Source organism: Nuphar pumila, chromosome 13 (genome assembly GCF_984573655.1).
Source record: "Nuphar pumila chromosome 13, dmNupPumi1.hap1.1, whole genome shotgun sequence".
Classification (NCBI taxonomy): Eukaryota; Viridiplantae; Streptophyta; class Magnoliopsida; order Nymphaeales; family Nymphaeaceae; genus Nuphar; species Nuphar pumila.
Window position 1 is genome coordinate 84725182 of NC_143261.1, and position 24612 is coordinate 84749793.

Consider the following 24612-nt stretch of genomic DNA (forward strand, 5'->3'; position numbering starts at 1 on the left):
AAATTAGAAATATGTTTCTATCTTTTGAATTTTATTTATTTATTTATTACATATTCATTTGTTCATTCAAGCCAATTCGGGTATAATTTGTATTTATATAACTATTTTGGGCTATAAATCACTATTTATATATATATTATATTTAAATATATTTTTGATGGAGTTTGTAAATTATTGGAGTGTATTTATGTGTTATTTGGCTCTTGGTAATGATTTATAGGATAATTTGCTATTTTTGGCTAATCTTGTTATAATTGACATTTTTTGAGTTTTTGGCATTTGCGATCGCACACGAAGGGTTCGTTGTATTGCTTGGGTAGCGATCTTTGCGGACTTTGAAACTCCTCGGTCTTTTAAGTTTCGATTCATTGTTCTTTACATTATTAAGGTAAGATACCCTAACTGAACTTGTAGAGAGCATGTTAAGCACTAATTATGTAAGCATGATGTCGTTGAACTGAATATTTAAATGAATTGCAAATATAATTTATGCTCACACACTTCACTTAGCTATGAATATCTAGGACTCTTGTGATTGTAATTTGATTGTAATTCGGAGATCATGCTTGTCATGATTGTAGTTAGCGGAATATGTAGTATGTTTGCATCAGGTACACCTGTGTGTGAGTTTGAATGCCCATGCACTTATGAATGTATAATATATACGCAATGTGTGCCATCATACTTTGGTTTGCGCATACTATCTTGCTTTGTGTGTTTGTATGAATTTGATACATGATGCACATATAATTACTATAGATATGTATAAGTCGTGTTTGATGCATAATGTGAATGTTATATATATTGTCTTGTCATATGATGGACTCATTTATTCTTGTATGGAAGAATGTATGCGAATGTTATAAATTGTTTTGAATTTGTATGTCTTGTTTGCTTGAGAAATATATGCGTATGATGTACGGTATGATGATCAATGAGATTTTAACCAACCCTTACACAATTATATCTAAGGTGATATATCGATTCATGTGGTGAAAAATGCATGACCTTTATCGTGTGTGCAAATCTTGAACTACGTAGGAGTTATGTATGTTGAGGTTTAATTGTTTCGTATTATGAAATGTGCATGTTCACGTATGTATGCATAAAACTCATGTTTTGTTTACGCATCCTTCGAGGTTCAATTTACGAAGTGCAATGTTCTTTGTGGCGATGATATGATGCATGGGATAATATGCTTCTGTATGATATGATTTAAATGCCACGTGAAATGAAATTATGAATACATGCGATAAATGTTTAAGTTCAATAGTGAACTTTGGTTCATGAAGCCTTATTGGTTAAATGTGTGATTTTATAATCTTAATGTCATATAAAGTGATCTATGATGTGATGTTTTGATTGTATACATGCTTATGCTCGTATTGATGGCTATCGACCCTGAGAGTGGTCAATTGTATTGATGTATGTATCACAATAGTTTTTACTGGATAAGGTACCCGTTGATGAACTATTCCCAAAGGATTCTCTGTGAGGGTGTGCATGACCAGATTAGGTAATCCAACTAGAGCGGTAAGTCTTTGTGAGGAAGTGCATTGTCCAAGAGCGGGTAGCTCGCGAAGACGGTATATTCCTGTGAGAAAGTGCATTATCCAAGACCAGACAGACCATCCGTCTAGGGCGGTAACTCCTTGTGAGGTTGTACATTTCCCAGACCAGGTGATCCGGTGTGTATTTTATAAAACTTTATTATGAATAAATGAAATGTTATGATGAATTGTGATGATCTTCTGAGTTGATTGAGATAGGCAGTTATGAATCTATAAATTTGGCTTTTCTATTATAACATGATTATATATTAAACTCAGATATGATAATTAGATCCTTATTGATTTTAGATCTTGATATGAGGTTATGATTGTGACGCTTATATTAGCGTATAGGTGAATGACACATCACGCCTACAAATGACTAGTTTTGACTTATTAGGTGAATGATACATCAAACATAGTTTTATTGCAAATGATTGCATTATGATTGTCTGAGTAAATATATCACCCCTATGTATCATGATTGATGTGTATCATGAATATCTAACTAAATTACTTATAAGGTATGTGCGTGTGTTTTACGTTAGAATGGTCAAATGTGATTTGACTTATTGTTTATAAGAATTATGAATGCATATGAAAATGATGCAATGATCTGAATGTCTTAGATGCATATATATGTATATTTATATTTATGCGATGACTTGTATGACTTGAATGCATATAAATATTGCTTTATTACTTGAGTTAAGGTTGAATAGAATATTAAGTGATGAAATGCTTTTAAATGCTTTATGTTCGAATGTTTGAAATGAATGACTCATAGGACGTTCTCTTGTCTAACACTTGACGATGGATGAATAATATATCTTTACCTTTAAATGCTTGATATGTTTTCTTTAAGTTTGAGTTTAGGTTGCTTTACCAAACTGTAACGAGTCTGACCCCGTTTTATGGGGGACAAATAATGCAGGTAAAGTATGATGAGTAGTTGGAGCGAAGGGTTGGTCGAGCTGCATCCTCGAGGGTCCACTCTTACCTTGCGATCTTGGTATTCATGATCTTTTCGTTTTAAGTACTCGATCATGTAGAGACTGAAGTATTGTTTTCATACTCTGATTTGAAATAAAATTAAAACTCTTCATATTTCATCCTTATATTGTACGTGGTTTGAAATGTGTATATCTCGTACAGTTTGATTTGATTGTTACCTTTATTGTAACCGTGTCCAAAGTCTTAACTGTTTATAAAAATCGTTTCCGCATTATAAGATTTGATTTACTTATACTTATAAAAAAAATGGTCTCGAAATTTCAATATTTGAACTATAATTAAGGTTAAAATTTTTGAGGCGTTACAGTATTTAAAAGAGGTTTCTCATATTATGTGGTCTTTATTGACGATTTTACTCGATTTACTTTCTAAACCGTAAATCTAAGGTTTTCTCATTTTTTAAAGAATTTTATGCCATGGTTAAAAACCATTTTTTAGGAAATCTGTCTATTCTTAGATCCGACTCGGGAGGAGAATACATGTCTAATGATTTTTAAAAATATTTCAGAGAAAATGAAAATTTTCATCAACGTTCTTGTCCTAACAGTCCGCAACAAAATGGTCTTGCGGAAAGAAAGCATAGACACATAATAGAGACAACAAGAACTCTATTAGTTTCAAAAAATATTTCAAAATCCTTTTGGGCCGAAGCTATTCTGACTTCAACATATTTAATTAATAGAACACCCTCGTCCTCTTTGAAAAATCTGTCTCCGTTTGAAAAATTTTAAAATATATCTCCCGACTATAAAATACTAAGAGTTTTTGGATGTAAGTGTTTTGTTTTAACCTACAAAAACGATAAACTTTCTTCAACGGAATTGAATGTATTTTCTTAGGATATGGCGAAAAACAAAAAGGTTACCACTCTTTTGACCTATTAAATAACAAACTTTATATTTCGAAAGACGTCACTTTTATAGAAGAAGAAAATGGATTTTCGCATAGCCTAAATGAAAATGTTGATTATTCTTTTTTGTTTGACTTGTTGCCTCAAGAAAAATGCATGGACAATCGTGTTGAATCTATTGAATCTCCTGAAATTACCATTGAGGATCATATTGAACCTCAAAATGATGAGCAACATGATCTACATGAAAACCTAAATGAAAATATAACAAGTCATACATAAGCTTATACTAGAAGAAATGAAAATAATCTTTCCTGTGCCCTTGAAAAATTCTCTCAAAACGAATCGTTAGAAGAATCCTTTCAAAGGAGATCAAATCGTATTTCTAAAAAACCTAATAGATTTGTATCTTACGATTCTTTTTCTCCAAATTTCGGAGCTTGTTTATTAGCTCTTCATTCCTTTCATGAACCATTCCATTATAATGATGCCAAACAATATGCCCATTGGAATGAAGCAATGGAACTTGAACTTAAGGCACTCAATAAAGCACAAACTTGGGAAATCATTCATCCCCCTAATGGCAAGAAACCCATTTGATGTAGATGGGTTTTCAAAGTAAAAACTAAAAGTGATTATTCTTTAGAAAGATTTAAGGCTCGACTAGCAGTCAAAGGATATACCCAAGAATATGGGGTGGATTATGATGAGACTTTTGCCCCTGTTGCTCGAATGACTAATGTTCGAGCCCTTATTGCAATAGCTTCTATTAAAAAATGACTCATTTTTCAACTTGATGTCAAGAATGCCTTTTAAATGGAGAGTTAGGTGAAGAAGTTTATATGGAACCACCTCCTGACATGAATCTAAATGGTAAAATTTTGAAATTAAAAAAGACATTATATGGTCTTAAGCAAGCTCCCAAAGCTTGGTATGACAAGTTTAGTAATATATTAATTGATTTGAGTTTTATTTCTTGTTATACTGACACTGCTCTTTTTGTTAAGAAAACAGGTAACTCCATTGTTATTCTGCTTCTGTATGCTGATGATATGATCATCACTGAAAGTGACAAAAAAGGAGTAAATGCTGTTAAGTCTATGTTAAAGAAAACTTTTGATATGTCTGACTTGAGTTTTTTGAGATATTTTTTAGGTATTGAAGTGACATATTCTCCTCGAGGATACATTTTATCTCAAATGAAATTAGCCGCAGACATCTGTACCAAATCAGGAGTTTCAGATGAAAAGAAAGTGGAAACTCCTGAAGTCATAAATGCAAAGTTGAGACTTGAAGATTGTGTTCTTCTTGAAGTTCCTACCCCTTATCGGCAATTGATTGGATCTCTTACTTATCTATCACCCGTCCGGATATTGCTCATGCGGTTCATGCTGCAAGTCAATTTCAGCATCCTCCTACTACAGTTTACATGACGGCCGTAATGCGAATTGTGCGCTATATCAAGAACGCCATCTCCAAGGGGCTTTTCTTATCCTCTTCTTCATCTCTTGAATTAACTGCATATACTGATGCTGATTGGAGGAGAAATCCTAATGATCGAATCTCAACTACTGGTTTTTGCATTTTTTTAGGAGATTCCCTCATTTCGTGGAGATATAAGAAGCTGCAAAAAGTTTCTCTTGTAAAAGTATCTTCAACAAGATACTTTAGTCGATAACACAACAACCTTAAGAATAAATGTGTGAACATACACACCCAAGAACACTTGTGCACAACAAACACAACACACCGAATCACAAATGTGCACTTGCACCCATAAGTTTCATAAACACTAAAGAGGTTGGGCTACAATCCCAAATCCCTTAGAGAAATACAAGAGCTGCCCATATAAATAGGGCTTGGAGAAGGCCTTGGGAGGGGCTCCACATAGTCGTTGGAGCCCCTCCAACGGTCACAAATGTGACCGTTGGAGGGGTCCAACGACTAGTGGGTTGGGCCCCTCCCAATGCATGTACAATGCATTAAATGCAAAAAACAAAAATACAAAAAGAAAAAGAAAAAGGAAAATACAAAAAACATATTCTTGAAAAAGAATGTGTAAAATTCCTAAACTACCCTTACTATGACTATATATATTTTATATATATAATTGGTAAATAAATATACATATATTATATATATGTATATGTATTACCTTATATATATATAAAATATATATACGAAATTACAAGTTTGATTACATAATTTAACACCCCCCCTCAAACTTAGGGCAAGATGACCGATAGTTTGCCAAGAAGGAAGTTGAACCGCGGAGCGCACAGGGCTTTAGTAAAGAAATCGGCCAACTGATATTCGGACGTGACATAAGGAAGGTCGATAACTCCTCGGAGATATGCTTCACGAACATAGTGACAGTTCATTTCGATGTGTTTTGTCCGCTCATGAAAGGTGTGGTTCTTTGCAATGTAGATTGCACTTTTGTTGTCGCAGCATAGCTTGGTGGGTCCTTCAATTTTGATCCCCATGTCTTCTAGCAGTTGGTGAATCCAAACAATCTCCATGGTAGTAGTGGCCATGGCACGATATTCAGCTTCAGTTGAGGAGAGCGACACCTTTTGTTGCTTCTTGCATCTCCACGAAATTAGTGAGTCTCCTAAGAACACACAAAAACCAGTGGTGGAGTGACGGTTATTTGGGTCACCTCCCCAATCTAAGTCAGTATAAGCAATCAATTTTAAATCAGAGGAAGAGGACAGAAAAACTCCCTTATTTAGAGTACCCTTTATGTATCTTACAACCCGTAAGATGGCACTCATGTGAACGGATGTAGGCGCATGCTGAAATTGACTTGCAGTATGGACTGCATGGGATATATCTGGTCTGGTAATACTCAGATACATCAGAGACCCTACAAGCTGTCTGTAAGGTGTAGGATCCAATAGGGGAACTCCATCATCAATTTTCATCTTTGCTCCTACTACCGCAGGAGTTTCACACAGCTTCTCATCTGTAATACCTGACTTGTCAATGATCTCAGAAGCAAGCTTAGTTTGAGATAAGAAATATCCTCGAAGAGAGTATGCCACTTCAATTCCCAAAAAATAAGTTAAAAAACCCAAGTCAGACATTTCAAATTTATCTTTTAAGATAGATTTTATACTTTTAACCCCGTTAGAATCACTCCCAGTGATGAGCATGTCATCAACATACAGAAGTAAAATAACAATCCCTGCATTGGATTTTCTAACAAATAGAGCAGTGTCAGTAAAACAAGAGGAAAAACCATTCTCAATCATAACATAGTTAAATCTATCATACCAAGTCTTGGGAGCTTGTTTTAGGCCATAGAGTGCTTTCTGAAGACGAAGCACCTTTCCCTTAGGAGTCTCCATTCCAGGAGGTGCATCCATGTAGACTTCTTCGCTTAAATCGCCATTTAAAAAGGCATTTTTCACATCCATTTGATAGATGTTCCATTTGTTGATAGAGGCAACGGTTATAAGACATCGAACAGTGACCATACGAGCTACAGGAGCAAAAGTTTCTTCATAGTCAATACCATATTCTTGACTATATCCTTTTGCAACTAAGCGAGCTTTATACCTTTCAAGGGATCCATCGCTTTTAGTTTTTACTTTGAAAACCCATCTGCACCCTATTGTTTTCTTGCCTTTAGGAAGATTTTGGAATTCCCAGGTTTTGGCTCTTCTCAGAGCCTCAAGTTCATTGTCCATGGCATTAATCCATTCAGGGCATTTACGTGCTTCTTCAAAATTTCTAGGTTCTATATAAGAGTGGATGGCACTAAGGCAGGCTCTATATCTTGGTGAGAAAGAGTCATAGGAAATGAACCTAGAAGGAGGCCTTCTACTTCTCTCAGTTCTACGAGGGATCACTTCATTCTGAGAGGCACTGGAACTGGCATCATTATATCTGTCAAGAGCACTCCTAAAGTTGTTTTGATCTCTATGAGAGTAGGTGATAGGGTCTCTAGGTAATTCAATAGGTTGATGTGACGAATGAGACAAGGAGATGTTTTCCTCGGTTTCAAGTTCATTTGGGTTACCTTGATCTGACTCATTATCACTAGTATCATCGTCCTTATTCAGTAAATCAAATAAAAAAGAGTAATCCATATTCTCATTATGGGGGTCACAACTTTCAAATCCACTAACATTTTCCAAAAAACTCACGTTCCTGGAAACATACAACTTATCACTTTTGATATCATAACAACGAAACCCCTTTTGGGTTTCAGAATAACCAAGAAAGGCACAAGGAATGGCCTTTGGAGAAAGTTTGTCATTCTTATCAGTAAGAACAAAACACTTACACCCAAAGACCCTTAACTTGCTATAATCAGGTTCCTTATCATACAGTTTTTCAAAGGGAGAAATTTTGTTTAAATTTTTCGATGGAAGTCGGTTTATGAGATAGACAGAGGTAAGAGCTGCCTCAGCCCAAAGATTTTTTGGAATGTTTTGAGAAATGAGCAAAGTCCTAGTTGTTTCAATGATGTGCCTGTGTTTTCGTTCGGCTAACCCATTTTGTTGAGGGGTTTTTGGACATGATTTTTGGTGAAGAATTCCAAAATTTTCAAGATAACCCTTAAATTCATTTGAGAGGTATTCTCCTCCAGAGTCAGACCTAAAAATTTTTAAACATCCATTGAGTTGATTTGAAATCATCATGTGAAAATTTTTAAAGGTTGAAAAAACTTCATGTTTATGTTTAAGGAAATAGATCCAACAAAACCTAGTATAGTCATCCACAAAGATTACATAATATGAAAAACCTCCTTTAGACATTACCGGAGCCGGTCCCCATACATCGGAATGGACAATTTCAAATGGTTTTGTCGTAAACATGGATCTTTGAGGAAAGGGCAAACATTTCATTTTCCCAAGAATGCATTCATTACACAAAAAGTCACTTTTACAAAGATGTTTAACAAAAGGCAAGTACGAGATTTTAACAATATTGGGATGACCCAATCTCTTATGCCATACATGAATGTCTTTGTTTTGGACGATGTTGCAAAATTGACTCTTGGGAACTTGAAGAAAATCTACGTAGTAGAGGTCTCCTCTTCTAGAGCCTTCCCCAATCAATCTCCCGGACTGGCGATCCTGTATCCAACATTTATTAGAAGAAAATTTTATATCGCAACCATGGTCCGAGAGTTGGGAAACGGAAAGAAGATTTAGGTTAAGGTTTGGGATAAAACGAATTTTTGGAACAAAGAAGTCTTGTTTTTCAAAATTACCTATTCCTTTAATCTCAAGAGATGTACCGTCCGCGGTTGATACAAAGGATGGAAAAGCACTTTTAGAAAAATTTGAAAGAGTGCAATAACTAGGGGTCATGTGAAAGGATGCCCCAGAATCTAAAAGCCAAGATGTCTTACCGGGGGAAGAGAATCTAAAAGCCAAAATTTGAAAGAGTGTAATAACTAGGGGTCATGTGAAAGGATGCTCCGGAAGTACCTCCCTTGAGAAGAGGTTGTAGGGCTTCCACGATTTGTTGAAGAGAAAGAGACTCACTTGATAAAGGGGATCGTTCTTCAACTTGAGATGCCATAGCCGTTGCAATCAATTTCTTCCATTTAGGACACAAGGGTTTGATATGTCCGGGTTCTTTACAATGATAGCAAGTTACTTTGCTATAGTCTCTTTTGCCATACCGATCATTTCCTCCTTGACCTTGATTCTTGAAATGAGGAGGTCTATAGGTCCTCATGTTATTTCTCGGTCTTGACACGGCATTAGCCATTTCACCATCTTCTTGAGTAGAAGAAGTAACAAGAATGCTAGGGTTATTTTTGCCAATCCCCATACGGGTTTCTTCACCACTTAGCTTGGTGATAACATCTTCGAGTGAGGGGGATGTGAAGGCGGAGAGAAGAGAGGACCGAACTTGTTCAAATTCTGGTCTAAGGCCATTTAAAAAATTGAAGAACCGGTCTTCTTCAAGTTGTTTGTGCCTTAATTCGATAGCCTCACCACTCCATTTAGGTTCAAGGATTGCGAGCTCGTCCCAAATAGAGGATAATTCGGCAAAGTACTCTCGAATGGTCATGTCATTTTGTTGGAGAGTCAAAGCCCTCTTTTGAAGAAAGTACTTGTGGGATAGATCTCTTGAGGTGTACATTTTCTCAAGATATACCCAAGCTTCGGAAGCCCTTTTAAATTTGATGATGTTGGCATTTATCTTGGTCTCAACGGATGAGAAAATCCAAGATAATATATTGAAGTTCTTCATTTCCCAATCATCATGTTTCTTAGAATACTCTTCAAGAGCCTTTTGTCTTTCATCCCCTTCAAGAATCTTAATATCACCTCCTTCAACAATGGTAATTTTGGGTTCCGGTTCCGGTATGGATCCATAAACGTAACCCCAAAGCCCATTTCCTTTAATATGTGCTTCCATATTACCGGCCCAAACATGATAGTTTGAGCCATTAAGCTTAAACCCAAGAGAGAAATGAGAGTCTTTTTCGCCCATTAGAGAGGAAAGAATTCAAGAGATAGTATGTACCTTAATTACTTTTTGCGTCTTTCTTGACAAAAGAAGCTCCTAAAATATTGCTCGAAGAAGATGATCCTCTTTGATTTCAAAAAACTTGAAGGCACGCTTCCCGAGGAATGCAAAAGAAGGCGAGTCGCAATTCTTCTTCTTCAACGAGGCTCTGATACCATGTAAAAGTATCTTCAACAAGATACTTTAGTCGATAACACAACAACCTTAAGAATAAATGTGTGAACATACACACCCAAGAACACTTGTGCACAACAAACACAACACACCGAATCACAAATGTGCACTTGCACCCATAAGTTTCATAAACACTAAAGAGGTTGGGCTACAATCCCAAATCCCTTAGAGAAATACAAGAGGAGCTGCCCATATAAATAGGGCTTGGAGGAGGCCTTGGGAGGGGCTCCACATAGTCGTTGGAGCCCCTCCAACGGTCACAAATGTGACCGTTGGAGGGGTCCAACGACTAGTGGGTTGGGCCCCTCCCAATGCATGTACAATGCATTAAATGTAAAAAACAAAAATACAAAAAGAAAAAGAAAAAGGAAAATACAAAAAACATATTCTTGAAAAAGAATATGTGTAAAATTCCTAAACTACCCTTACTATGACTATATATATTTTATATATATAATTGGTAAATACATATACATATATTATATATATGTATATGTATTACCTTATATATATAAAATATATATACGAAATTACAAGTTTGATTACATAATTTAACATCTCTATCATCCACTGAAGCTGAATATCGGGTTATGACAATGACAACTATGAAAATTGTGTAGCTTAGAAGTCTCCTCTGTGACATGGGCATTCTCATTTCTTCTTCCACCAAGATGTGTTGTGACAACAAGAGCGCGTTCTACATCGCAAACAATCATACGTTCCACGAGCGTACCAAGCATTTTGAAATAGATTGCCATTATGTTCGAGACAAATTTCTCAGAGGAACCATCACACTAGCATATGTTACATCAGAATTTCAGTTGGCTGACTTCTTCACCAAAGCGCTTCCGACTCCACGTTTTATGTTTCTTCTTGGCAAACCTTCGGTCTTTTTCCCGTAAAGTTTGAGGCGTGTTAAAATATGTATATATAAATATATATATATATACTTATATATATACATACATATATAAGTATATATATATACATATATCTCTTATTTCACCCAAATACCCAATAGGGGTATTTTGATAAATTATAATATAATTTTGTTTTTTAGGATTTTCCTTTTCTTTTTTGTTTTATTGTTTTTAGACCATTAAGGGGCCCCACCCATCACGGTCACAAATGTGACTGTTGGGGCTCCCAACGACTAGAAGGGAGCCCCTTTTTTGTCCCTCTTAATATGTTATAGAGGAGCTCTCTCTCTTGTAAAATAGGCTTTTTCAGCCCCCTTTGTCTCTCTATTGAATAACATCTTTTTGCCTTTTAGGCACTTCACCCCTTAGTGGGTTATTTTGTGCATTCTTCGTGCTTGTGCTCTTGGCTCTTGGTTTGACTCTTTCTGAAGAGACCTTTGGATTATTGGCGCTTCCGTTGTTTTCATTACATAAGAAGCATACATTTTCCAAGAAAAGAATCAAATGACTTGTTATTTGATGTTGTGATCTCTGCAACATAAAAAATGAGAAATCAATAAACTAAAAGATTGCATAGAGATATGGTTAAATTTTTAAGTGCACAAAACAAATTACATATTTAAGCACTAAAAAGTAAAAATATAATTTAATTTTAAACATTTCAAAGTTTATTTAAAGTATAAATTTATAAACTTTAAACTTTAAAATTAACATAATCCACTACTTTACTTCATCAAACTTCAAAATAAAAGTACATATCACCAAAATCAAACAAACAAAATATTACAAGTCCATGACAACAAAAAGCCACTACCAAATGACTAAAGCAACATAAGAGTTTCTAAGTTGGACTACTCCAACTACATAATCAAAAGAATAATCAAGAATTTAAGAGTTCATTGAGTCAACAGTCAATAATCTGTCATCTTTCTTTTCCCCTTCAGGCCCGTTTTGAAATCGTCCACCCTGCACCCAATAGATCAAGAAGAACTTCCTGCATCATCATGTCCTTCACATCCTCCACGACCACACCCTTTGTTCCTTCCTTCATTTCTTATAATGAATATGTTAGAAACTTAAAATGTTTAAAAACCTTAATTGAAAATATAAAAAATACATACATAGAAGAAAGTGAAAATAAAAAACACAAGATGCATAACACATACCTTGCCTAGATCTCCTGCTAAAGAAACGATCAATCCAGCCTTGGGGAACTGATGGTCGCTCTTGTATATCTGGATTAGTTCTACTAGCTCTGTTGTATTGATTTGTATCCTCTTCAACCTTATTTGTACGCATGATTATCGGTGGCAATGGAGCTCTTGGGTATGCATTTTTGGTTTTGGATTTGAAAATAATGCTTGATTGTTGTGCACTATCATCCAAATTTCTCTAACGCATGTCTTCTAATCTCAACGTATTTTCTTCTATAATTGAAAGTTTCATATTGATATCCCATTTTCGACTAGGTCCTTCTTTGTAGCGATTGTTGCACATTTTTATGACAAGAATACAAAATATAAATGCTAAATAGATAAATATTTTACAAGATATCAAAACAAAAGTACAAATCACTTTAATTATACTTGTCAATCAATCGAAGATTCGAATGAATATACACCAAGGTACCAACACGATCTTCATTGAGCCTATTTCTTTTAACATTATGAATGTAGCTATATGTACTTCATGTCAGAAATATCGGAAATACCAACCTCCAAGGGTTAGAGATGAGGTAAAGAAAGAGAAGAGAGAGAAGAGTAGTCGGCGGCAATAGGGTTTTCCCTTTTTACTTATTATTTATAAGTGATACAATACAGGGCATAACTTTACACAGGTAATATAAACTAATTACAATCATGCCACCACTCACGCATCACGAGGTGGATCGGGTCGGATCCATGATCCAAACTAACAACCTCCCTCAAGTTGAGTATGGTCTTTGATCATGCTCAACTTGTCTTTGAGTGCCCAAAACTGATGAGTGGATAATCCCTTGGTAAAAATGTCAGCAACTTGCATATCTGACCTAACATATGCAGGTTCAATTTCTTTTTCTTCCACCTTTTGTCTAACAAAGTGTTGATCGATTTCGATATGCTTCGTGCGACAATGAAGTATGGGATTGAAGGCAATATTAATAGCACTATGATTATCACAAAGAAGCATAGAGGACGAGATCAGTTCTTGTAATTCTTGCAGTAGGTGTCTCACCCACGTAACATCGGCTGTTCCTGCTGCCATTGCACAATACTCGGCTTCAGTACTAGATCGCGCCACTGCCTTTTGCTTTTTGCTACTCCATGTTACAACATTATTGCCGATAAGGATGCAATACCCTGAAACTGATCTGCGCTCATCAGGATCACCAGCCCAGTCCGCGTCTGTGTTGGCGAATAGTCGATGTCCTGACGTATAAGCTGTGTCTTTGTTATACATCAAACCATCTCCAATCGTACCCTTTAAATACCGAAGGATTCTTTTTACTGCTTCCATATGTGCATCTGTAGGAGCATGCATAAACTGAGAGGCCTGATTGACAGAGTATGCTATGTCAGGCCTAGTGAATGTTAAGTATTGTAACATCCCTACAACTCGACGATACAAAGTAGGATCATGATAAGTAGTGCCTTCTTTAGCACTTAACTTATGATTTAGAAGGCAAGGTGTGCTAATTGGTTTACAATTCTCCATCCCTGTAGCGAGTAAAATATCAATAGTGTACTTATGTTGGCTCAATGTAATAGTCTCATGTCGACTGTCAATTTCCACACCCAAAAAATATCGCAAGGGACCCAAGTCTTTCATCTTGAATTTAGCCATCAGCATAGACTTAACCCAAGATATGTGATCCTCATCACTCCCGGTAATAATGATATCATCAACATATATAAGCACCCAAACAATAGTTGAACCACTTTTGAAGATGAACAATGAATGGTCTAGAACACTTTTATTGAACCCATGATGCTGGATCTCTGTGGAAAAACTTTCAAACCAAGATCGAGAAGCTTGTTTCAATCCATAAAGAGAGCATCGAAGTTTACATACCCAATTTGATGAATCATGCATGCTATATCCAGGTGGCTGCTCCATGTAAACTTCTTCCTTTAGTTCACCATGCAGAAAAGCATTTTTAACATCAAGTTGACTGAGTGACCATCCATGTTGTAACGCCAATGCAATGACAATCCTGACTGTGCCCAGTTTTATTACTGGGCTGAACGTTTCATCGTAGTCCTGCCCATATTGCTGTGTGAAGCCTCGTGCAACCAGACGAGCCTTATAACGCTCAACACTGCCATCTGGTTTGTGCTTGATCTTGTACACCCATTTGGATCCTACAACATTCTTGTTATCTGGCCTTGGCACAATTTCCCATGTATTGCATTCATGTAATGCTTCCATTTCCTCATTCATCGCCTCTACCCAGGCACGGGAATGGACAACCTCATGAAAAGAGAAAGGTTCTGTTTCTTTGGAAACTCTGGTTAGAAATGTTTGAAAATCCAAAGAGAAATTGTTATAACTTACCCAGCGATCTATAGGATGTCTAACCCGAGTGGAACGTCGTAGAGGAGTCTCATCATTGACTGGGTGAGTTCTACGAGAATAAACAAGACCAGAAAAACGTGAGGATGTTGTTGTAGGAGGAATGTCTTCCATATGTGGTTCCATATCGAAAGTATAGGGTTCATTGTCTGTCAATGAAGATGAATCCTCATACGGCAACGAGTCATATAAAAGTGAGTCACTGAGCCAAGGATCATAACTGTCATGTGTATCTGTGGAAGATGAACCCAGAGTGTCAAAATTTTCATCATCAAAAACAACATTTCCAGATACCCGAATTTTGCTCGTATGATGATCATAACACCTGTACCCCTTATAGTCATCTGCATACCCAAGAAACTTGCATTGTACAGCTCTGTCTTGAAACTTATTTCTCAATGAATGATCAATATGAACATAACATACACAACCAAAAGGATGTGGTTCTTCATATGATGGATGACAATTATAAAGAACAAAATACGGAGAATTGTCTTCAAGGATGGTCATGGGCAACCTGTTGATAACGTAAACAGCTGTATGGAAAGCCTCGGTCCAAAGGGAAAAAGGAATGCCCACAGTATGCATCATGCTCAAGGCTGTTTCAACAATATGCCTGTGCTTTCTCTCAGCAACTCCATTTTGTTGAGGGGTATGAGGGCAAGAAATGTTACGTGTAATGCCATGCTCCTTCAAATATTCACTAAAATCATGAGATATGTATTCTCCCCCCATCACACTGGAAATATACAACATTGGTATTGAATTGGTTTTGGACTAGTGCATGAAACTGTTTGAACAACTTGAAAACCTCATGTTTGTTTTTCATGAAGTAAATCCAACTAAAACGAGTGTAGGAGTCAAGAAAGAGTACATAGTATCGAGATCCAGAAAGAGAGGCAGTGGGTGCAGGACCCCAAACATCTGAGCATATAATCTCGAAAGGCTTTGTTGCTCTTTTATTGATACTATGAAAAGGAAGTACATGACTTTTGCATAAGTGACAACTTGGACATTTTGACTCTAAACTGACTGCGGGTATTAAACCTTTAGCAGACAACTTATCAAGAAAAACTTGACTACAATGACCCAAACGAAGATGCCATAGGTCTGGCTTATTAAGTTTCAAGACTCTAGATGAATAATTATGATCTGTAGATCGACTCAAAAATGTTGGAAAGGAAGAAACTGAAGAAGCCACGGCTACGGAAGACGACGTCTTCAAAGGCACATGAGATTCTTCAAAGACGTACATGTTCCAGCGCCGTTCACCTTTAGCGAGCGTCTTCTTGGTGTGAAGGTCCTTAAGATAAACAAAAGAAGGAGTAAATTCAACGGAAGAATTTGTTTCATCAACTAATTTTGACACAGATAGGATATTCTTTTGAATAGCAGGTGTGAGTAAGACATTTGACAAGGGTAATTGAGATTCAGGCAAAGAAAGGGAGATATTTCCAGTGTGAGAGATGGGGTGGTGAGATCCATCTCCTATGACTATAGTGCCATTTTCAGTGTAAGGAGTCAAGTGAGAAAATTTACCTGCATCAGAAGTAACGTGTGCTGCTTCCCCTGAATTAATATGCCATATACCTTCCTCATTTTGGCGCAAGTTCATCTGATTGAAAGTAGTCATAAGGATATTTTGTACGCCCTGTGGAAGAACCTGTCCCTGCAGGAGTACGGGCAAACTGATGAGTTGCCTTCTGCCCTAGCCTACTATCTGGCCTCCCTGATTTGTTCCGGTTTTGAGGATTGTACCAGCAGTTTGCTTTAACATGTCCCCGCTTGTTGCATAGAAAACAAGTAGGAACACGTCCTCCTCGTGGTACACTGCTTGAACCAATACCTCCTCCACCTGGTGTAGGCAGTAATCCTCCTTTGTTCATAAGTGTTCCATTGGGACGAGGGGGAGTAAATAAAACTCCTGTTTGAATAGGGGTATGTGTCATCATCACAGGATGAGCATCATCTGACGCGTGTTCCTGATTTAAACTGACCTCATATTGCAAAAGCTTAGATTGAAGATCATCAAAACATGGAAGGACTGAGACAACCTGGAGTGCCGTGCAAGACATGCGATATTCAGGTCCAAGACTACCTAATACCTGTTGTACCATATCCTTATCTGATACAGGACTTCCAATGGCAGCTAACTGATCTGTAATCACTCTGACATCCCCCATGAACTCTGTAATGGATTTGTTTTCTTTTCGCATGGATTGGAATTTCCACTTGAGTTGCAAAGCCCGAGATTCGGAAACCTGAGAAAAAGAATGAGCTAGTCCATTCCAAAACTCAGCAGCAGATTGGTCATCAGAAATAGTTTGTAAAACACGATCAGAAAGTGTGGAGGTTATGTAAGCAACTAATGTCTGATCCCGTTGTACCCATATGTCATAAGCCGGATTGGTGGTTCGGAGTTGACTCACCTTCCCATCTTCACCTGTTATTTCTTGCATGATATGTGTAGGTGGGGCGGGCGATCGCCCATCTAGATGCCCATAAAGACCATGACTGCGAATAAAAGGCACAATTTGACGTTTCCAAAGCAAATAGTTATCATGGGATAACTTGTGGGTCATGAGGTGAGTAAGAAAACTAGGGTTCAATTTGGAATCCATGGATTATATGAAGAATGAGAGGTCAAACTGTACTTAACAGTGTATTAAGGGGAAGAAAAACAATAATACTATGTGCTGAAAATGATATCAGCACACACGTTGCACAGAAAAATAGTGACGTGCAAACCAGAAAATATTAAATGCTGACTGTACTTAACAGTGTATTGAGGAAAAAGAACAATGCTGTGTGCTGAAAAATAATCTCCACACACACGTTACTCAGAAAAAAAATAGCAATGCTGTGTGCACAGAGAAATAGCAATGCTGTGTAACGTGTGAACCAGGAAAATATTGGAAAAGAAAAGGAATCGAAAGAGAAATAAGAATGCGCGAAACTGGAATGCGTGAAATCAGATTAAGAAAAGGAGAGCACGAAACTGGGATGCGTGAAATCAGATTAAGAAAAAGAGAAACTGGAGAAATCTGATTAAGGAAAAGAGACAAAAAAAAACAGAAATAGAGCCTACGTCCTTTCACGTGCTGGTCCTTATAGGCCTTCCAGATGATCGATTTCCGCGCCTGTGCTCTGATACCATGTCAGAAATATCGGAAATACCAACTTGCAAGGGTTAGAGATGAGGTAAAGAAAGAGAAGAGTAGTCGGCGGCAATAAGGTTTTCCCTTTTTACTTATTATTTATAAGTGATACAATACAGGGCATAACTTTACACAGGTAATACAAACTACTTACAATCATGCCACCGCTCACGCATCACGAGGTGGATCGAGTCGGATCCATGATCCAAACTAACACTTCACACTCTTTTTGCAGAAGATGTGCTAATAGGTTGAGATAGAACCTTAATGACTAATGCTCTCAACTCAGGCATGTCACTACCATAAAAATGCCACCAATTAAGGATCGTGATTGTAGGATTCAATGCATCTATTTATGTTGCATTCTGGCTAAATCTTTCACTTCTCGATGCAAAAACTATAAGTTGTGACATATAAAGTGTAGAGAGTTCTTCATTTACAGCAGATATAACTTTAAGTGCGAGCATTGCACCATTTAAGATATCATTATCTTTTTCTGCAGAAAAGAAAAAGATTTTTTAACTATAACAAGAAAATGCAACAACAACAACAACAACTACGCCTTCATCCCAAAACAATTGGGGTCAGCGATATGAACCAAAAAAGAAATTCATTTTGGGTCTTCCACATGAATCCTTTTCCTCCAATCATTTCTATCCAACGCCATGTCCTCGGTGAGGTTCAAAGCATTCATATCCTTTCCTATCATCTCCATCCAAGTCTTCCTAGGCCTACCCCGACCTCTTTTAACTAATATATTTTCCCATTTCTCCAACCTTCTAACTGGAGCATCATTAGGCCTTCGCCGAATATGTCCAAACCACCGTAAACGATTCTCTCGCATCTTATTTTCAATGGGTGCAACACCTACCTTCTTACGTATCTCTTCGTTCCGAATCTTATCTTTTATTGTATTTCCACACATCCATCTAAGCATCCGCATCTCAGCTACACTCATTTTTTGAATATGATGTCTCTTGGCAGCCCAACATTCCGTACCATATAGTAAAGCGGGTCTAATAGTCGTCCTATAAAACTTTCCCTTCAACCGCAATGGCATTCTACGATCGCACAGCACTCCAGTAGCACTTTTCCATTTCATCCACCCAACCTTTATCCTATGATTTACATCTCCATCAATTTCTCCATACTTTTGAATGATGGATCCCAAATATTTGAAATAATCATTCACCGGTATATCTTGCTCACCAAGCTTCACTACACTCCCATCACTACTTCGTTGCTTACTAAACCGACATTCCATATATTCAGTCTTACTCTTACTCAACTTAAAACCTCTAGCTTCCAATGTCTGTCTCCATAATTCTAACTTAGCATTAACCCCAGCTCTAGACTCATCAATCAAAACAATATCATCAGCAAACAACATACACCACGGTACATTTTCTTGAATTGATCTCGTAAGCTCATCCATCACTATCGCAAATAGGAAAGGGCTTAAAGCAGATCCTTGATGTAACCCAACCGTTATCGGAAAATTGGTTGTCACCCCTCCACAAGTGCGGACATTGGTTACTACTCCTTCATACATATCTTTAATTATACTAATGTACTTGAGAGAAACACCTTTCTTCATCATTGTCCACCAGAGAACGTCCCTAGGTACTCTATCGTATGCCTTCTCTAAATCAATAAAAACCATATGCAAATCTTTGTTCCTCTCTCTATATCTTTCAATAAGTTGTCTAAGAAGATGTATAGCTTCCATAGTTGATCTTCCAGGCATAAAACCAAATTGATTCTCCGATATCATGACAACCTTCCTCAACCTAGACTCAATCACCCTCTCCCAAAGTTTCATAGTATGACTCATGAGTTTTATACCACGATAGTTTGTGCAATCTTGTATATCACCCTTATTCTTATATAAAGGCACCAAAGTACTCTTCCTCCACTCATTAGGCATCTTATTTGTTCGCCAAATCAAGTTAAAAAGATTTGTCAACCATTCTAAACCTTTCTCTCCCAAGCATTTCCAAGCCTCGCTAGGTATACCATCTGGGCCAACTGCCCTTCTTGATTTCATTTTCTTCAAAGCCTCTGCAATTTCTTTCTTTTGAATCTTGCGCATGAAGTCACGATTTATCTCATGAAAAGGAATGGAGAAGTCTCCAAGATCTTGAGCATGACTATCATTAAATAGCTTATCAAAATAATCTTTCCATCTCTCCTTAATCTCCTCATCTTTGACTAAAACCCTTTGCGTTTCATCTTTGATACATCTAACCATACCCAAATCCTTCGATTTCCTATCTCTCATCTTTGCAAGCCTATAAATATCCTTCTCGCCTTCTTTGGTATCCAACTTGTCATAAACCTCCTTATATACCTTAGCCCTCGCGTTTCGAACAACTTTTTTAGCTTCCTTCTTTGCTATCATATACTTCTCCAAATTCTCATTATCACGACTCTTACTTAGATTTCTATAACACTCTCTTTTAACCTTAATAGCTAATTTGACATCCTCGTTCCACCATGATGTATCCTTACCTAGTGGTGCACCGCCTTTAGACTCACCCAATACCTCCTTAGCTACTTTTCTCATACCACCCGCTATCTTATTCCACATTGATTCTGAATCCTCCTCGAGACACCAATCAACTTCCTTAACTACCTGCTCTACAAACATTCCTTGTTTAGCTCCTTTCAGTGCCCACCACTTAACTCTAGGATCTATCCTATGTCTATCCCTTTTGCGGCATTGTCTAATTCTAAGATCTAAAATTAAGACTCTATGTTGTGTAGCTACACTTTCTCCTGGTATAACCTTACAATCGATGCAACAACCCCTATCTCTCTTTCTAAGTAGTAAAAAATCTATCTGACTCGTATTAACCCCACTTTTAAATGTTACTAGGTGAGACTCCCTCTTCCTAAACCAAGTGTTTGCTAAGATCATATCATAGGACAAACAAAAATCTAAAATCCTTTCTCCACTTTCATTTCTTTCTCCTATACCATAGCCTCCATGGATATTCTCAAATCCATCCCTACTAATGCCTACATGTCCATTAAGGTCACCGCCGATGAAAAGCTTTTCTCCATAAGATGTCTCTTGTACTACTCCATCTAAATCTTCCCAAAATTGATGCTTAATGGAATCATCTAAACCTACTTGAGGTGCATAAACACTAATAATATTAATAATATCCGTACCTAATACTAATTTAATAAGTAAAATTCTATCACCCTTCCTACGGACCTCAACTACATTATCTATAAACTGACGACTCATAACAATCCCTACTCCATTCCTATTCCTATTTATTCCTGTATACCAAATCTTATATCCCCAAGGTTCTATCACTTTAGCTTTCTCACCTACCCATTTGGTCTCTTGAAGACATAAAATATCAATCTTTCTCCTACACATAACATCTACTAACTCTACCAACTTACCAGTTAAAGACCCTATGTTCCAAGTGGCTAACCTAATTTTATGGTCTTGGACTAACTTCTTTACCCCCACCCGTCCAACAAAGTGAGGGAACCCTTGCCTATTTGACACCACACCCGGGCGCCGGTGTGACGCGTCGCTTCTGGGCGACGACCTAGCAACCCTTGCACATTTATCACTGCCTCCGGGCCTAGAGAGTACAGCGCGTCGCTCAGTAGGGAACGCCCCAACGAAATTCTCATATTGGTTCATTTTCATAGGATATGACAGTTTTTATGCTGGCTGTCACAGGCCTACCGCAACCCTTCTCCTTTATCCGGGCTTGGGACCGGCAGTGTATAACTACACAGGCGGAGTTATAACAAGAAAATGCAAATGAAAGAATAAAATAATTAAATTATTAAAGTTTAAATTTTATTCAATAGATAGAATACAATTTTTACCAGGAGGAACTCGTTTGACCCCTCCTAGTGCTAAGATCTTGAGATACTCTAAATCATAATATTTTAGAGTAAGCATGTGGGCTAGACTATAGAGGGGTGCATTCATTCTATCCTATCTATTTGAGATAATCATATGAATCTTTTCATACATATTTAGTTGTCCTTTTAGATTGTCTTTGATCTTCCTCAACTTGTTGTCCATACCTTCGTACACTTCACCAATTATAGGGCCTTCTTAATCACAAAATTTGATTATCTTGTAGATGGGTTTTGTGATCATTAATGCTAAACAAACAAAATCTCAATATTCTTCATCAAGAACAATTGTTTTTGTCGTAATAGCCCTCATTTTTATAGTCTCATCATTAAATGATTGCTTCTACTCACTCCATCTACCTGTAAGCTTCAAGCTCTCTCTCACATCAAGCAAGCCCTTCAGAGTAGTATAACGTGAAGCAAACATTGTTTTTGCAATACTTATTAGCTTCAATTTTTCACTATTTCTAAAGATTGCTAATGTTTTCGAATGATTAGTGATATATTTCACAAATTTTTTACTTTGCAGATGTCTTTCTCAACCAATGAAACTCATGTGCGAAATCTTTGAAGATTAAATTAAGGGTGTGCACAATACAAGGTGAACAAAAAGTGTACTTATATGTTTGTCTCAATTCTTCACCAACTAATTTGCAATTGTTGTATTGTCTGTAATTACTTGCACTACATTCGAAGGCTTCACAAATTTAAATATAGTCTTAAAAAACTCCGCAATATTTTTAGTCGACTATTGTACATCAGAAAAGTCGCTCGCATATAAGAACATCGACCCAAAACAATTTGATGCAAGTATATTTATCAGGTGTTTGTTTTTTATATTTGTCCAACAATCTGAGACAATGGAAACTCTAAACTCATTTTTTTTTTTCAAAATTCACTGAACTCTCTGTGAACACACTCCTTCTCACTGTCAACCAACGTTGTTCAGGCTTTTTCATATGATGGAGACTTAAATCCAGTCACTTTACTAACTGCTTATATCATCTCATTCTAATATGGTGATCGAAGCACATTGAAAGGTATGATATTTGCATATAAAAACCTAATAATTTTATAATCTACATCGTTTCTTTTTTACCTTTTTAAAGGTATCACGAATATCAATTGTGCTTCAGCTTCTACTGTAGGCAAAAAAAGATGTAGTTATAGTACTAGACTTCGATTTAGTCAATTCTTAATCTTTTCAACTCAAATGTACTTGCTGAAACTTTTACTCATTGAACTTGCATCTTAATTTTTCTTGTCAACTCTTTATTTTTTGCAACTTTAGGACAAAAGGCAATCCCAACACTTTGTCCTTTTGGAGCTCCTATTAGATGTGCAAAAACTCGAGTATATAACCCATGATAAATATTTTTGCAGTGCCTGCACATAAAAACATGAGTTTCATCTTGCTTTCCTTGCCTACTCATCTTTTGTTTCAATACATGGTGCCAAAGCATTGTTGTTTTATGCATGCTAGGTGCTTTTGAGTCATCGTCATCATAGTACTCATCTAAGTCATATTCTTCATCTTTCTCGTCAAAACAATTTTCTTTTCCTTCCTCAAATTGAGATAAACAATCAAACATCTTATCCTTTTTGGCATTGTCATCGCAACACCACTAGAAGATGCATGCTCTAAATTGCAAAAAGAATCATCCTCGTCACCATAATCGTCGAGATCGTGGTTTGTGATAGTCATTAGTGAAGCAAAGAACAAACAAATATGCCTGCATCATAAAAGTACATGCATCAGTCTAAAGACTATATAATAGTTGTACATAGAATCACACTGAAATAAATGTAGGTAAACAAGCCAAGATTTGAAAATTAATATGGTAGCAATGAAAATTACTATGACAAACCAAGATTTGAAAACCCCTTGATAAGAAAATAGTAAAATACCTATGGTAGATATTAACCGATAAAAGAACTGTCAGACAGGACATTGTCTATTCCTACTCAGATTTAACATGCAAACAGGCTAACTGTCATTGAGGAAGACATGCCATTCTTCTCAATAGCACTTAACAGAAATACTTGAGTGAAAGTGAAATAAGTCAAATAATACGACCAATGAGCTGTAATATCACTAAGGTGTCAATGTCATTAGTCTAATTGTTCTTGATATAGACAAACAAGATGGCATATTAGATACGAAAAATAAATATCATTCAAGCCCAAGCAACCAAATAACCCAATGCAATCATAAATAGTGCAAGCCACTAGCAGAACTGAGCAATACAAGTACAAGCCTAGTACATAACCTTTGATAATAACAACAATAGCAAAAGCAACAAGAGGGATTTAAATGGTAGCTCACAAGACCAACATGCTCAACAATCAATAGGGTACCAACAATATTTCAAAATGTGTGGGGGGATGCAAAAGGGGGAGAATTCTAACAAACAGGGACTCAACCAAATTCATGCAATGCATTGCAACTCTTATCCAAGTAAAATTAACTAACTGACAATAGAAACTATCTGTTAACCAAGATCTATTAAGTTCACCACATAATGCATTGAAACTCTTATCCAACAAGTAAATAACACCAGAAATTCTGAATTTTAATAAATGTGTTCATTACATTTAAAAAAATCAATCTAATCAAAACAAGACCATAAAAAATCTCAAATCTGAACAAGAAACTATGAAAGCCCTATCTCAATCAGACCAAAGCTGCTAGATTGTGAAGTGAGAGAGAGAGAGAGAGAGAGAGAGAGAGAGAGAGAGAGAGAGAGAGAGAGAGAGAGAGAGAGAGAGAGAGAGAGAGAGAGAGATGGAAGGATGGAGAGTGTGAGAGTGAGTGAGTGAGTGAGAGAGAGCGAGATAAGAGAGAGAGCATGGGAGAGACAGAGTGACGAGGGTGAGTGAGAGGAGAGACAGAGAGCGAGAGAAGAGAGAGGTAGTTGGTGAGAGTTAGAGAGATAGAAAAAGCGAGAGAAGAGAGACGGAGCAGAGAGAGCGATAGTTAGAGACAGATCGAGCGA

At 36.9% G+C, this 24612-nt stretch overlaps 1 protein-coding gene across 2 annotated transcripts in view; it reads left to right on the forward strand.

The window, feature by feature from the left end:
- The window catches only part of LOC149818954 (uncharacterized), a 102556-nt gene that overhangs the window by 14316 nt on the left and 63628 nt on the right, over positions 1-24612 (forward strand). Inside the window, exon 1 of one of the 2 annotated variants that reach the window (XM_089985905.1) lies at positions 22144-22217. The exons of the other annotated variant lie outside the window; for it this stretch is intronic. The gene's annotated coding sequence lies outside the window, so the exon portion shown is untranslated. Of the gene's footprint in view, positions 1-22143; positions 22218-24612 lie in introns of those variants that run through there. 2 annotated transcript variants of the gene reach the window in all.